This window comes from Neopsephotus bourkii, unplaced genomic scaffold (assembly GCF_033783945.1).
Source record: "Neopsephotus bourkii isolate Nb327-2 ecotype Australia unplaced genomic scaffold, CSIRO-AGI_Nbou_v1 NB_1574, whole genome shotgun sequence".
Taxonomy (NCBI): Eukaryota; Metazoa; Chordata; class Aves; order Psittaciformes; family Psittacidae; genus Neopsephotus; species Neopsephotus bourkii.
Window position 1 is genome coordinate 701,565 of NW_026902050.1, and position 13,272 is coordinate 714,836.

Here is a 13,272-nt window from a genome sequence, read left to right on the forward strand (position 1 = left end):
GCAGCAATGGCAATCAGTTTTGAAATCTTCACAGATGTGCTCTTAAAGTTATTAATTTCACAAGGATAATCATGAATGCTTTACTCAGCTGTTCTACAAACATTAGAATACTACAAATCAAATCAAGTCCTAAATTATGACACATCTTGTCCTTAAAGATGGGATTTTTGGTTTGCCTAGCATGCTTTGAATGAGACTAGCTAAAAGAGCTAAAAGCTTTATAAATGCTTGAGCAAATGAACAGAACAGAAGACACTCCAGTTATATTTAGTAAGCCACGTTATCTCATGAAGAGGAGAGTTTTGGCTGCTAGTTACCTTCCTGTGAAAAGGCCTGGACATTAACATCTGGGAGAGGAGACTTCAATGGAAAGGAAAATTACTTGAATAAGTTTCACCTGACAACATGTAATGCAAAGGGAGACAGTGAAATACAAGACTGTACAGATGTCAGACATGTTTGGTTCAATGCATTTTTACTGGACACTGTAGATGTTAAAATTTGTCAATCTGTTATTCAAGACAAAAATTCACTAATATTATGTAACCAATAAAATACTTGGTTAACAGCATCCAATTCGGCACAAAACAAACAAAGCTGCTGTCAATATTCCTTTTAATTAACCCAATAGTATTAGCTGCTTATGACTTCATTCCCCTCAGTCCCAGTGGGCAACCGGAAAGCAATTCTCACTATTACTTAGCTCCCGTGGCGTAATCCACAAGAGGCTGTCAGTTTGCCACAGTTTGTGACCTCTGACCCAATCACTTTCTTCCTTTTAACATTACTACCTTTGCACATTTAATGAACTTTGTACATGGTTAAAAAGATGTCAGCACAGTGAAATGATAGTCCCTGCTGTGAAGGCTCCATTGTTTCTGTAAGTCTAATTGACCTTTCACATTACAGAAAATGAGAAAAAAAAAAAAATCAATATAGTTACTTAGTCACCAGTCCAAAGCTATCTTTTATAATTAATATGCTAACCACATTGCTTTTGGAACACTGACACCCAAACACCCCTCGATGTACAAAAATGAATTCTCATTAATAACCATTATATTAATCACTGTTGCCCAGAACTGGAACCTGACTGCGAAATCCCCTGGTGGAAATTGCTATAATCGTTCAAACTACAAGAACGAATATTTTTTCAGCATAATTACTGCTGTCTTCTTTATTGGAAAATATCCATTAGATGGCAGCTTTTAGTTACGTAAATCAGGTTGATTAATTTTTAATTTTTAGCATTTATATGACTTTGCAAAAGTAAAGATCTTTGATAATTTAAATGATTAGCTGAACAATTATTAAAGCAAGTTGCAGCAGTTCAAATATTCATTTAGTTACTAGAAGAGCCATACATCATTAACTTCCAATTAAAAATTTTGAAAGTTGTAAATGGTGATACAATAAAAAGTATGATTGTGTTCCTGTCAATAGAGCAGCATACTGTTGTGTGAATATTGCTTTAACTTCAGCTAAAAGCAGGCAGTGTATTCAGTACTAGTATTTCAGCAGCTATTCCATGTGTGAGGAAGAAGAGATCCTCTACCTATCTGAAAGTAGTTAGGAAGAGGCATCCAATAGCAGCAGGGCACTTTTGTGCTGTTCACCCCAATCCTCCTACTGTGAGATGGAAACAGAAACCAGCTGCCAGTTCGCCAACACTGTTTCAAGATCGAGACCAGTTCCCTCAACAGCCTGCTCTGCAGAGGTGTTCAACATATTAGCCCCTTAACACAGCACCTGCTGTAGCTTGGTTGTTTTTTTTTAGACACGCACACAACTGCCTGGTCTTGCCCATACTTGTATGTTAAAGCACCCAGAGCACACCTTTACACACCTCCACAAACATTTGGCATCAAAGCAAAGGGTGCTCCTGCCTCTCACCCCATGTCAGCACAGGCTGCTGAGCCCAGCACCTACAACAGCAATTATCTTTCCAATAGAAGTGTCCTGCAAGTAGCCAGCCGTTTTTTTTATGCATTAGTGCAGTAGTTAGACTGCTTCCTAAATACAAGGGGATTTTATTTCATATCTTACTCTGCCTTCCTTGAATGGCTACAGCTGAGCTGAATACCTGCTGAATTTTGCTTAAAAGCCTTCATCTGGATAACATCATGGCTAGTCATCAGCTGCTTCACTGAAATCAAAGCTAGCAAACAGTGGAAGGAAAAGAATTGTGACACTACTGCTAAGCAATGAGGCTCATCAACAGCATTCACTTTATACCTACATTGTATACGGACCTAAAAAATGTTGTACTCAAATTCAGTTACACTATTCTGACCAACCTTCTGCCAGCTTGGCAAACAAAATCTTCAAATATGTACAGAGTGCTGGCATTATTGCAGATGTAATTTTATACCTTTCTGGAACTAACTTTCAAATATTGTAATAGGAACCATTAAAATACGTTGGGGTGTTTGGGTTGGGTTTTCTGGTTTGTTTCAGGGGTTTTTTTTGGTCAGCTTTTCTTTTTTTCCCCTGAGGAAATAAGAGGACAGTTGTATATGGTGAGTGCTGGATGATCTGGTTGTTCGTTGTTTGGGGGGGGTTTGTTTTGTTTATCTGCAGTTTCTTTGGTTTGGGGTTTTTTGTTTGTTTTTATTTTTATACTATTCCTTTGACACTTTCACAGGGAAGACCATCATCAGTACAACTTACAAGAGTTCTATACAGAAGAACCACATACTGTGCATAAAGCAGTTATATCTGCGTGCTTGTGAACTTCCTGATTTTTTTCCTTCTACCTCCAATTGTTAAAAGCCAATTTAACTCCTGCACTAACCAGGTAAATTAACTTATCACTGAGGTATTAGTAATTTTGTGTCATACTTCCTTCTGTGCCTGTGTGCCTTTCCTCCCTTCCCCAACAGAAATTGGAACATGTAAGCTTCTGTCTAGACTTGAACTTATAGAATCATAGAATAGTTAGGGTTGGAAAGGACCTTAAGATCATCTAGTTCCAACCCACCTGCCATAGGCAGGGACACCTCCCACTAAACCATGCCACCCAAGGCTTTGTCCAACTTAAACCTGGATTACCCTGAAATATACACTTTTTAGGAAAATGTAAAAAACACAAGGATGGGGAGATGGAAGTATTCAAAATAGCGTTTATGGATGTAAATCACCTGCAGTGGACTCAAGTCCCAGCGATGATTAAAAATCCAGGGAAAAATCTCTCCCTATCATTACTAAACCTCACAATTTCCTTTAAGAAATTCCGCAGGTACCTCATGGAATTGTCTCATTTAAGGGATCTTCTAAAATAAGGCCACAGTACTTCTAGTGTGCAGCAAGAGAGTCCTGATCCAGCCAGTTTTCTTATCCACGCTCTGCCCAAATTTATTAACCATTCTAGCACAAAAAGCAGTTTTCACCTAAATGACTTATAATCAGAAGTTGTTATTAATATTAAGATGATGTGACTATTTGCAATGGAAAATTTCACATTTTCTCTAATTTTGTTATTTATTGATATTTGCATATTTGGACTGGTCATAAGGCCTCACTGTATCAATGTTTCTATCAACTGAAGAGAAAATGGAAATGTTAAAATTCAGAACTGGTGATTTCTTCCTACATAAATAGCAGGCTGCATTTATATTCAACTACATTTTCCTTCCATACATGCTTAAAACACACTCTGGAGCAATTTATAAATTGTAGCATGCACTCAGATTTGCATTCTTACTTGGGGTCCTCAACACCTGTTTGCAAACATAAACTGAAGTTGATGGTGAAAAAATCAGGCATAGCAGAATTGCAACCAAACAGTCTTTCAGGAAATAGCAACAGGGCAAAGGCAGGACAAAACATAGTTTTTCCATGTCCTAGTTTCCCATTTTAAACCACCTGTCTATCCTTCCTCTAGACTACTCGTGCTTCTACAGCAACAATAATTTTTAAGGCTATTTTTAAACAGCTAACTGTCTCTCCTCACTATCAAAACTTTTTCTAAACATTCTGCTCAGCAGCTTTACTCTTCAGGATTATTGGCTTTCGGGGAAAAGAATATTTTTTAAAGAATAAATTTTATTTTTTTGAATAGTAGTCAGTTCTATATAGTACTGTGTTATCAACATGCAAAGGATTACATCTCCACAAAGAGAACAGACAGTACGAGCTGCTACTGTGTCAATTAAATCTTGGCACTCATTATGCCTATGTCCTTTTCCTGCCCCTTTCTTCTTTGGTGGTCTTCTGGTATTTTCCTTAGTACCAGCAGCCAAGAAGAAAAAAGAAAAGATACTAGAGGCAATTTCTTTAGTACAGTAACAGACTTTTTTGTAGTTTAATATTTGAAACTGCAGCCCTTGTAATTCAGAGGGGCCACCTCTCCACTATTTACACAGATGTTAGAGAAGGCAGCCTGTAACCATCTACCTCCGCCCCTGCGGTCACCTTTGCCTCTGAGCAGTCTTTGGGAGGTACATTAATAACATTTGTATTAGATACCCATTTCTCAGCTACAATATTTTTATTTCACATTGTCTGTGTGGAATGTAACCTAATATACAACCTTGATGCAGGGAGATGTTTACATAGTATTTTATGATTAGTTCAATTGGACACCACTGGGTTTCACAGGCTAGTATCAATAGTGCACATAAGCAGAAAGCAGTCAAGATATAGTTATGGTGTTCCAAAAAGAGCTGCACATACAAAGTTAGGAATAAATTTAAAGAGATAATAAACAGCCAGCTGCAAAGAAGATATAAAATTGATCCAATCTCCTAATCTTTATGATTGAAATTAAAGTAAAATATATTCAGGAAAGACTTTAAAAAAATACCAAGGAAGCCAAAGCATGCATAAGTTTTATTTTAAAATATAAGTCATAATTGCTTGGTAATGCAATTGAACAAGAAATTTTGTCCTACCCTGACCATCTTGCTTTGGCTATTCTTTGAAGTTCTCCAAAGAAGCAATAATAAGGTTAATAAAAAGTATTAGAGGTACTTACATAACATTTCTTTTGATTCTACCTTTTAATTCTCCCCTACTACAGAATACAGAATGAAATTGGTAGAGGGCTTATTCCATAGGACCTTCCTGCCTCTTTAATCTTCAGCTTTGCTTTCTGAGCGCCTGCAGGTGCCTGTGCCCTGCTGGCAGGGCGAGTGTAGGTCTCCCACTGGGAATTTTACTCAGCCAGGTGTCGTGCTGCCCTGCTGAGCTGCAAACACTGAGCAGAACCTGCCAGGGGAATATTTGCATTGTGGCTTTTCCTTTTGAATCAAAAGGTGTTAAAGATGTCATTGAAGAGCTTAGAATAGTGACTAAGCATGTTCTATACTTCAGTCTCTCATGGCCTAACTTAGTCATATGGCCTCCTGCAGGTATGCCTAATAACTCCAGCACTAGTGCCTATATCTTTTCACACCTTTTTACCAAGAAAGAAGCATTGTCTTTGATTGTCCACCAGCCTTAATCCTTTCTCAGCATGAAGCTTGTTAGCATAATTGAAGAAACCAAAAAGGTATATTATGTGCATCTATGTGTTTCTTTTTCAGTGAAGGAAGCTGTTTGGATGAAAGACCACTGTATTTATTGCAGTAACCAGGCACCGACAGGTTTCCTAGATAGAATACAGTCTTTACGTTTTCAGATTTTGATTTAATGTGTCAAAAATCACATCCATAGCTTCCTGGAAGACAGTCACCATGTTTGAGAAAGACTTGACATGCCTGCCTTGAACATTAGTCTCTCTATCCAAAAATAACTCTGGAAAGTGACTGGCATCCCTGAACTTCAGCTTCCTGGTCAGTTAAATCATAAAATTGCAAAGAAATTAGTGAGGATTATGGTTTTAGCATTTTTTCCAAAAAAACAAAGACTTTTAACATCTTGGCCAGGATACTGGAGGCTAGGAAAATAAATAGGAAGGTAATGAGCCATAAAAACTTCCAAGGCAATTTCCTTCTACCTTTTTAGTCTTTAACAACAAGTAAAGAACTATGAGCAACAATAAGAGAAAGCCAACCATCCATTACAGGCACTCTGAACTAGGATTTACTTCATATTTTAGTCTTAATCTCTCATAAATAACAAGACAAATGCCAAAATAAGTACAATTTATCATTGATTACACACTATCAAGATAGTAGAAGATTCTAACTGCACAGTGCAGGATTTCTGCACAGCCAGATTAGGATGGCGAAGCAACAGGAGACAAATACCTGCCTGTCTCCTCTGGTACATCACATATGACATGATTTACACTAGCTCAGTCATCATCCGACTCATTCCCAGTACAGATAGTGGAAACAGGAAAACATAGGCCTGCAGCACAGGGGGGGTTATAGCTTCTCTTGGGTACGTGCAATTTACAGACTATCCTGACCAGGCCCAGCTTTACTTTGAGCTGTGCCTAAAACCAAAAATAGTCAAGCGATCTTGTTATTTAGGAGGCTGTTGCATTAAAAGAGTGTATTGCATTATTTTGTGTTGTTTGCGGTATCTGGCTCAGGGTTATTTAATTGGAAACATCTGGATCAGGTATAAGGAAAAAATAGATTTTTCTTGTTATGTGTAAACAAGGATTACACTAATTATAGAGCTTACTTGTACAAAAATGAAGTGCTTACCTTCATGTAAGGTGTAAGAGTGATCCACAAATTTTTAATCTTACTTTTCTTTCTACTTACCAGAAGATAAGCTTAGATTGTTATTCTTCCTTGCAACCTTCTTACTATGCTGGAGTGCTTGCAATCCGAATAACATTGCCTAAGCTGTCTTAGTTTTACACACACCAAAAAACAACAAAAAGCCCACAAAAATCAATACTTTTTGTCCAGCTTGACAATACAGCTTAATCAGTTGCACACAAGATTTCCAGTAACAGTTTTTAAATTAACATATTCCATGGTTTGTTATACACTTTCACAAATAATGCTCTGCTAAGCACTATCTGTTAATCCCTCAAATTCCATCTTTCTATGTGTTCAAGCACTTGGAGCACAAGTTGTGTCTAAGCAACATACAAATCAAGTAGTAAAACCAAAGCACTTCTGCAAACTAAAATTAATTAGATTACATGTATTTTGGTCTTTCCAGGGTCTTTCTTCAGCTTAATGCACTTTGATCTTGGTCTCCTTTGGGTATTCACTGTGTGTTGAGGTCCTTCATGAAAGACTATGACATGATCTATCCCTGGCAGTGTTTGAGGCCAGGTTGGACAGGAGGGTTGGAACCAGATGATATTAAGGTCCTTTCCAACCCTAGGCATTGCATGATTCTGTGATTGAGAGAATTCACACTGCAGTATGAGTATGGTCTACCAAGGAGTAGTGTTTATCATTGCTGCTGAGTTCAGAAAAATGCTTTGTCATCATTCACATGATCTTGGAATTTCAGTAACACATAGCTGATTTTGCCACAGACAGCAATTTTATTTCAGTTAACTGGGTTTGTTTTTTTTTCTCATTTCTGACCTCCTAAAACCAGCTTTTTTCTCTGTTCCAGCCCAACACTTACAACATACTGACAGGGAGACCACTTTCTTACTAAAGATGTGACATATGCCACAACTTGTCTAGATCTTTAGTTTTTCCTTGTATCAGAAAACATGGGTAGCTCTAGCATTTAAAAGTGAGGGGAGTAGAAACTGAAGCAAGTCAAACTCAAGGAAAAAACTCTTCAAACTATCAATTCTGAATTCAAAAATTGAGAGAAATGAACAAAGAAAAATAAAAGTCCTCCACAGGTTTAGCAAGCTTTTTGGTACTTTTGGTACAAAAATTTTAGAGCAAATGATTTTGAAGTATGCATACACATCGCTCAGTTTTCAGCCACAGCATTAGTCAGCTAGTTTTCCGTAGCTGTAGATACATATACAGAAAACTGAAGCCTTGATCTTACCCTATCAAATTAGCCTACCATAATAAACAAGGTAACCAAGTTAAATTTTACTATCTAAATTGGTAGCCATGTTCCTTTCCTAGATCATTCATAAATCATTGCAGAAGTCTATTTGGGAATTAAACATTTACTGAAATAACTGATGTGAATGTAAACCACTACGACCAGTGTCCTCATGTGAACGGGCTTTTCCACAAAGTATTACCTTAGACTCCAGCAGAATAACATACTGCATACTTTTGCAGAGCCAGAAGATGCATTTCCTTAATGGTTTTCCAGGGCACTATCATTATTAAATATATATCAGTCATTATATGTAAATACATATAACAGTTTTAACATAACAGTTTTTTCCCTCTGCAGGAAAAAGGAAAATCCATCAAAGAGTGGTGCATAGGGAAATCAAATATCAAATGCTTCCTGCTTCCAAGAAGAGATGTAATATTCTGTGAATGACTGACCTGGCTCTGACCTTGATCACGGTAAGAGATTTGTTTTGGTAGTCTGCTGTAGCCAGCAACCTGCAGAGCAGTTTGGGAATCCAACCAGAGGGAGTTCTCAATGCTGTAGTCAAAAAGCACATTTGTTTATGGGGAGATACTATTGAAGATATGGTATTGCAATCATATATTTAAGATTGCTTGACAAATACATTAAAAGAAAGCTAGATAATTAAATACATAAGCATGAAAGGCTTCTTGAGGATAACATAAGGTGAGATGTAGCGCTTACCACTGTGATTTCTGTAACAAAGGAAGCATTAGAACAACATTAGTGGTTTTAATTATAGATATGCAACAAATCCAAATAAAATTTTCTTCACTCCATCTATGTACTGTTGACCCCACATATTGCAAAGGTCAGAGAAAAATTTAGCTTTTTATATAAAACACCAACTGTACATAATATCTTCATCTAAACCATGAGAAAATACAGAGAAACTGAACAAAGCATCAATATTTTCATGTTTAACACAGACACAAGCCAGTTCTAATTTAATTTTTTTTTGCATTTAACTTGGGTTTGCTTTCCATTAAAAAGAAAAAAAAGTTAAAGAATGTTCAAATGACAGACTTCTAGCAATTTTTATTTGAATATGTTTGATACTTATTAGTTATATACCAAATAAATTACAGCTAAGCAGCTCATAGGCCACTTAAATGTGATTACTTCCAGCCTAAAATTTCGAGTACTTTTTCCCCAACCCATCTCCAAAACCAGGGGTTTGTTATGCGGCCTGACAAAAATACAGGCTGAAGATACAAATATAGTCATGCAATAATTGTCCACCCTAAAAAAAATTATGGATTATTATTATATTACTTTTATATACGTATATGTGTTATACATATTATGTATGTATTTACGTATATGTATTGTAAGGAGGCATCATCAGAACTCAAGATAGCTGCGTAGCACATGGTAATGAACAGACTAGGAAACCAAGAACAAATAAGAAATTATGCTGCTCAGAAAACTACAGAGATAACCAACAGCGAGTATCTGTGGAAACCTATGACTCTGAATAGGTAAAAGGCCAGCCAGTCCACAGACTTCCAGGCAAGATTCAGTAATTAAACAGAAAGACCAACCTACAAGACCAGCTTTATTTCCATGGTGCCACAGATAACACGAATGCTCAGGGCTCTGGCAGAACCCCTCTGCCACACAAACATAGGCACACTGCCAGTCCACTGCCACACACTGTCCCACTGCACAGGAATGCTGCTATAATCCCCATCCCAACAATACCAAAGAGTTGTCTGCAGAAACACTCTGCCAAGTCAATAGTAGTGTCTTTGTTCACTTCTGAAACCAGAAAATTGTCTGGGGAGCAAATGAAGACAGGGACTGCCAGGCAGGATGAGCACAGTGCTCAGACTGCCAGATCAGGCAAAAGACATTACCTGGGCTTATTGCCGGAGATGTTCCCTGTGTAACACGAGGAGCGCCCTGTGGCAGTTCTGCCGGGTGAATATATATGAAGGGTGCACACAGTGATTTCAGCAATCAAAGTCAGCACATTTGGCTGTGTAGAGAAGAAAGGACCCAAGAGGAAAAGAACCGTAAAAGGTTGCATTTGTTCTACAGGTACAAAAAGGCACTGATAACCAGAAAAGCCTTGGCATCATCACAAAAAAAGGTGGGAACCTTACCTCAGCATGGGAGTAATTATGATAAGGCATATTGTGTTCTCAAATCCAGTGTGATGGTGTTTATATCTCAGGTGTAGTGTGATTTTAACTTTAGTGGGTTGGTGATTAAGTTTAAGACATATATGAATAATACATGGGGAATGAAATGGGGCATTATTATAGACAAAAGAAGTGAAATAACCAGTTGGAGACATTGTTACCGAGCTCTGAAAGTGCAAGCTACCAGATGCTTATGTTCCCCAGCTTAAAAGATTAATGAGAACACTAAAGATTTATACCCAGCCCCTGGAGCAGAATATGAGTGGGGTTTTCTAGGCATGAAACTTGCCACTTCCTGAATGAGGCCACCTTCCAGGTTCAGTGTGGTTGAAGCTAATTGGCCTGGAATTACCTGGACTCAAAGCCATTTAAATTCAGTTCTGACAGAACCTCAAGGGAAACTTGCTGTGCTGGCACATACGACATTTTAACCTTTAGAGCAATTTCATGGCATAAATAACAATTTTCAGTGTATTGAATTGTTGGATTAGCAATGATTAAGTAGACTGAAATGTCTTTCAAGCTCTGAAGGTGCTTCAGAGCAAAGAGGAAAAAAAACCACAGAAGACAATATTTGGATACTTGACCTATTACCACTTGAACTTCACCAACTTTGTTTTCTTGCTGTTACTTTGGCATTCTTCACAACTCGGACTAAATAAGAAAAATAAAATAAAATAGAAAATTAAATTAAATTTAAAAAAAAACACAAGAAAAAACCACCAAACACATCAACCCAGCTCCACCATACAGCACCAGAAAACTAGCTCCACACTGTTGTGATTCCACTAGATTTGAAACATTATGTAACATTTATCCAAAGCTGGATCAAAAACCAGGAACTCACCATTCCTATCCCAGCCAAAACGTAAGCTCTTACCAAAAATTAACCCTCCATTTCCACATCACCACTACATTTACAGTATCCATATAAAACTTTTTACAGCAATTAGTTTTTCTTGACTGGTTAAGTGTTTATCTTTCAATAATATAACAGTATTTGCTCCTGGAAATTTGTTTTTCAGGAAATCCACGAGCAACCTTTTGAAGGTCCACACTTGCTTCTTCCTATTCATGATGACTATGAATGAATACCACTCCTCCACTCTGCCAAACAACCCCTCTCACCAAAGCCATATGTAACTCCTAAGAATCCCTGATGTGAAATAAGTTGGAAGCCACAGGAATAACCACTACAGCAGACTAACCTGATACTGGGAACTCTCTCCTTCACAAACCTCTCTTGCTTATTGCCACACCTCTTTAAAACATCACAGTTTTCCATTACCCAGCATGGCTCCACAACTATGACATCCATGTAAATCACTTACCACTTCCAGTCAACCTCTCCAGGTTTTGAAGCCAAAGCAGCATAAGGAAAGCCTCCTAGTCAACTGCTTCCTGGCCAACCCACAGAGATGCCTCACTACTACTCCAACAACCAAACAAGCCCAGGCTTTGATAGCCCCATGCAGGGGTGGGGCTGGGCCCCACAGGTGCACAGAGCTCCCAGGTTGAGTGCTGCTGTTAACCCTTCACGGATGGCACAGGGAAGGTGACAACTCAGCACCTTTGCCACCCTGGTTCAGAAGTGAATATGCTCCATTCTGAGCATGAAATGTATGGGTTATCCCAGAATTTTTCAGGCACTATCATGGTTGGCTATCATTAGTCTATTGATTAAAGCTTTATATATATATATACATATATATATACACTTGGAAAAAAGCCTAATGCAAATTCAATTCCCTGCATTTATTTTTGTCAACATAAGGCTGCCTGGCTAAGAGATAGTGAATTTTAATAGCCCCATAACTTGTTACCATATCACAGCATTAATGGTCAAAATCTTGCATGCCTGACTTCTGTATGTGGCCTGATGTGCAGATGCTGAGCAGAAGCAGAAGCTCAGAAAACTCTTATGACTTCATCCAAATTACCAAAACTTGCATAAGTGCAGGTGAACTATAGAAGTGTGATAATATAGGAACTTATAGATCAAATCAGAGCTGAGCACGCAAGACATTTTTTAAAAATGTCTTTACCCCAGATACATGTTTAAAATACTCCTGTGCCCCAAGGAGAGCAAGGCTTGGGGTGTGTTTTTGGGAAGAAGCAGTTAATTAATATTTTCAAGTGGAACATGGTGCTTTCAGAAGCTACTCCAAATACGCCGCATTTATTCAGCTTAAAGGAATTGCTACAGCAGTTTGTGTAGATTAGAGCAGTTCAGCAGCAACTCACAGTGTGTTGCATGTAATGTGTGTGTGTGCCATCAAACCTCATAGCAGCCTTCCAATATATGAAGGGGGCCCTCAAGGATGCCAGAGAGGGACTTTTCATCAGGGACTGTAGTGATAGCATAAGGGGTAACAGGTTCAAAATTAAACAGGGGAATTTCAGGTTAGAAATAAGGAAGAGGGTGCTGAGGCAGTGAAACAGATTCCCCAAAGAAGTGGCTTCCCTGGCAGTGCTCAAGGCCAGGCTGGACAAAGCCTTTGGCAACATGTTCTAATGTGAGGCACCCTTGCCCATGGCAGGGGGTTTGGAACTAGATGATTTTAAGGTCCTTTCCAACCCAAACCACTCTATGATTCTATGAAATACAATCAACTTCATTCTCTGAGAATGAGGAACTTGGTTATTGTTGGTGCAAAAGTCCACAGAAGAAAAGTGTTAAAAAATTCAAACCCAGCACAGTACACATGTATCTTGCCATCTCTGTGAAAAATCAGCCTTGGTTCAGTTAGACTAACTGATTAACTCCAAAACGGCATGAGTTTTGCTGTATCAAACTGGCTCATGCAGAGCTGTTTGATATACCTGCATTATGCTCTAAGCACCTGGTTTCCCAGAGTTCATTATATTAAAGTCAGTGTTAGATATTAATGGGTCCATGCATTAATACAGTAATATACCTATCCAAAAAAGCCCTTTTGAAATCTGGCTGCTGCCAAAAGAGGATTTCCACATGTTTAGTTCAATGAGCACAACCTGTGTTGACTTAGCAGACCCCAGCTGGATCTGACTGGCTTTGAGATTACTTATCTTTCCTATACCTCCTTCTCTGGAAACACAGCCAGACAACCCTGGAGCTAAGCATACATGCAGCCATCATAGATCTAGCAGGCATAGAGGCCTTATGTGCAGGAGACCAGCTGCACTTGCCTGCTTCTGAGAGCAGTGTCTGTGTTGCTGTGCTTGA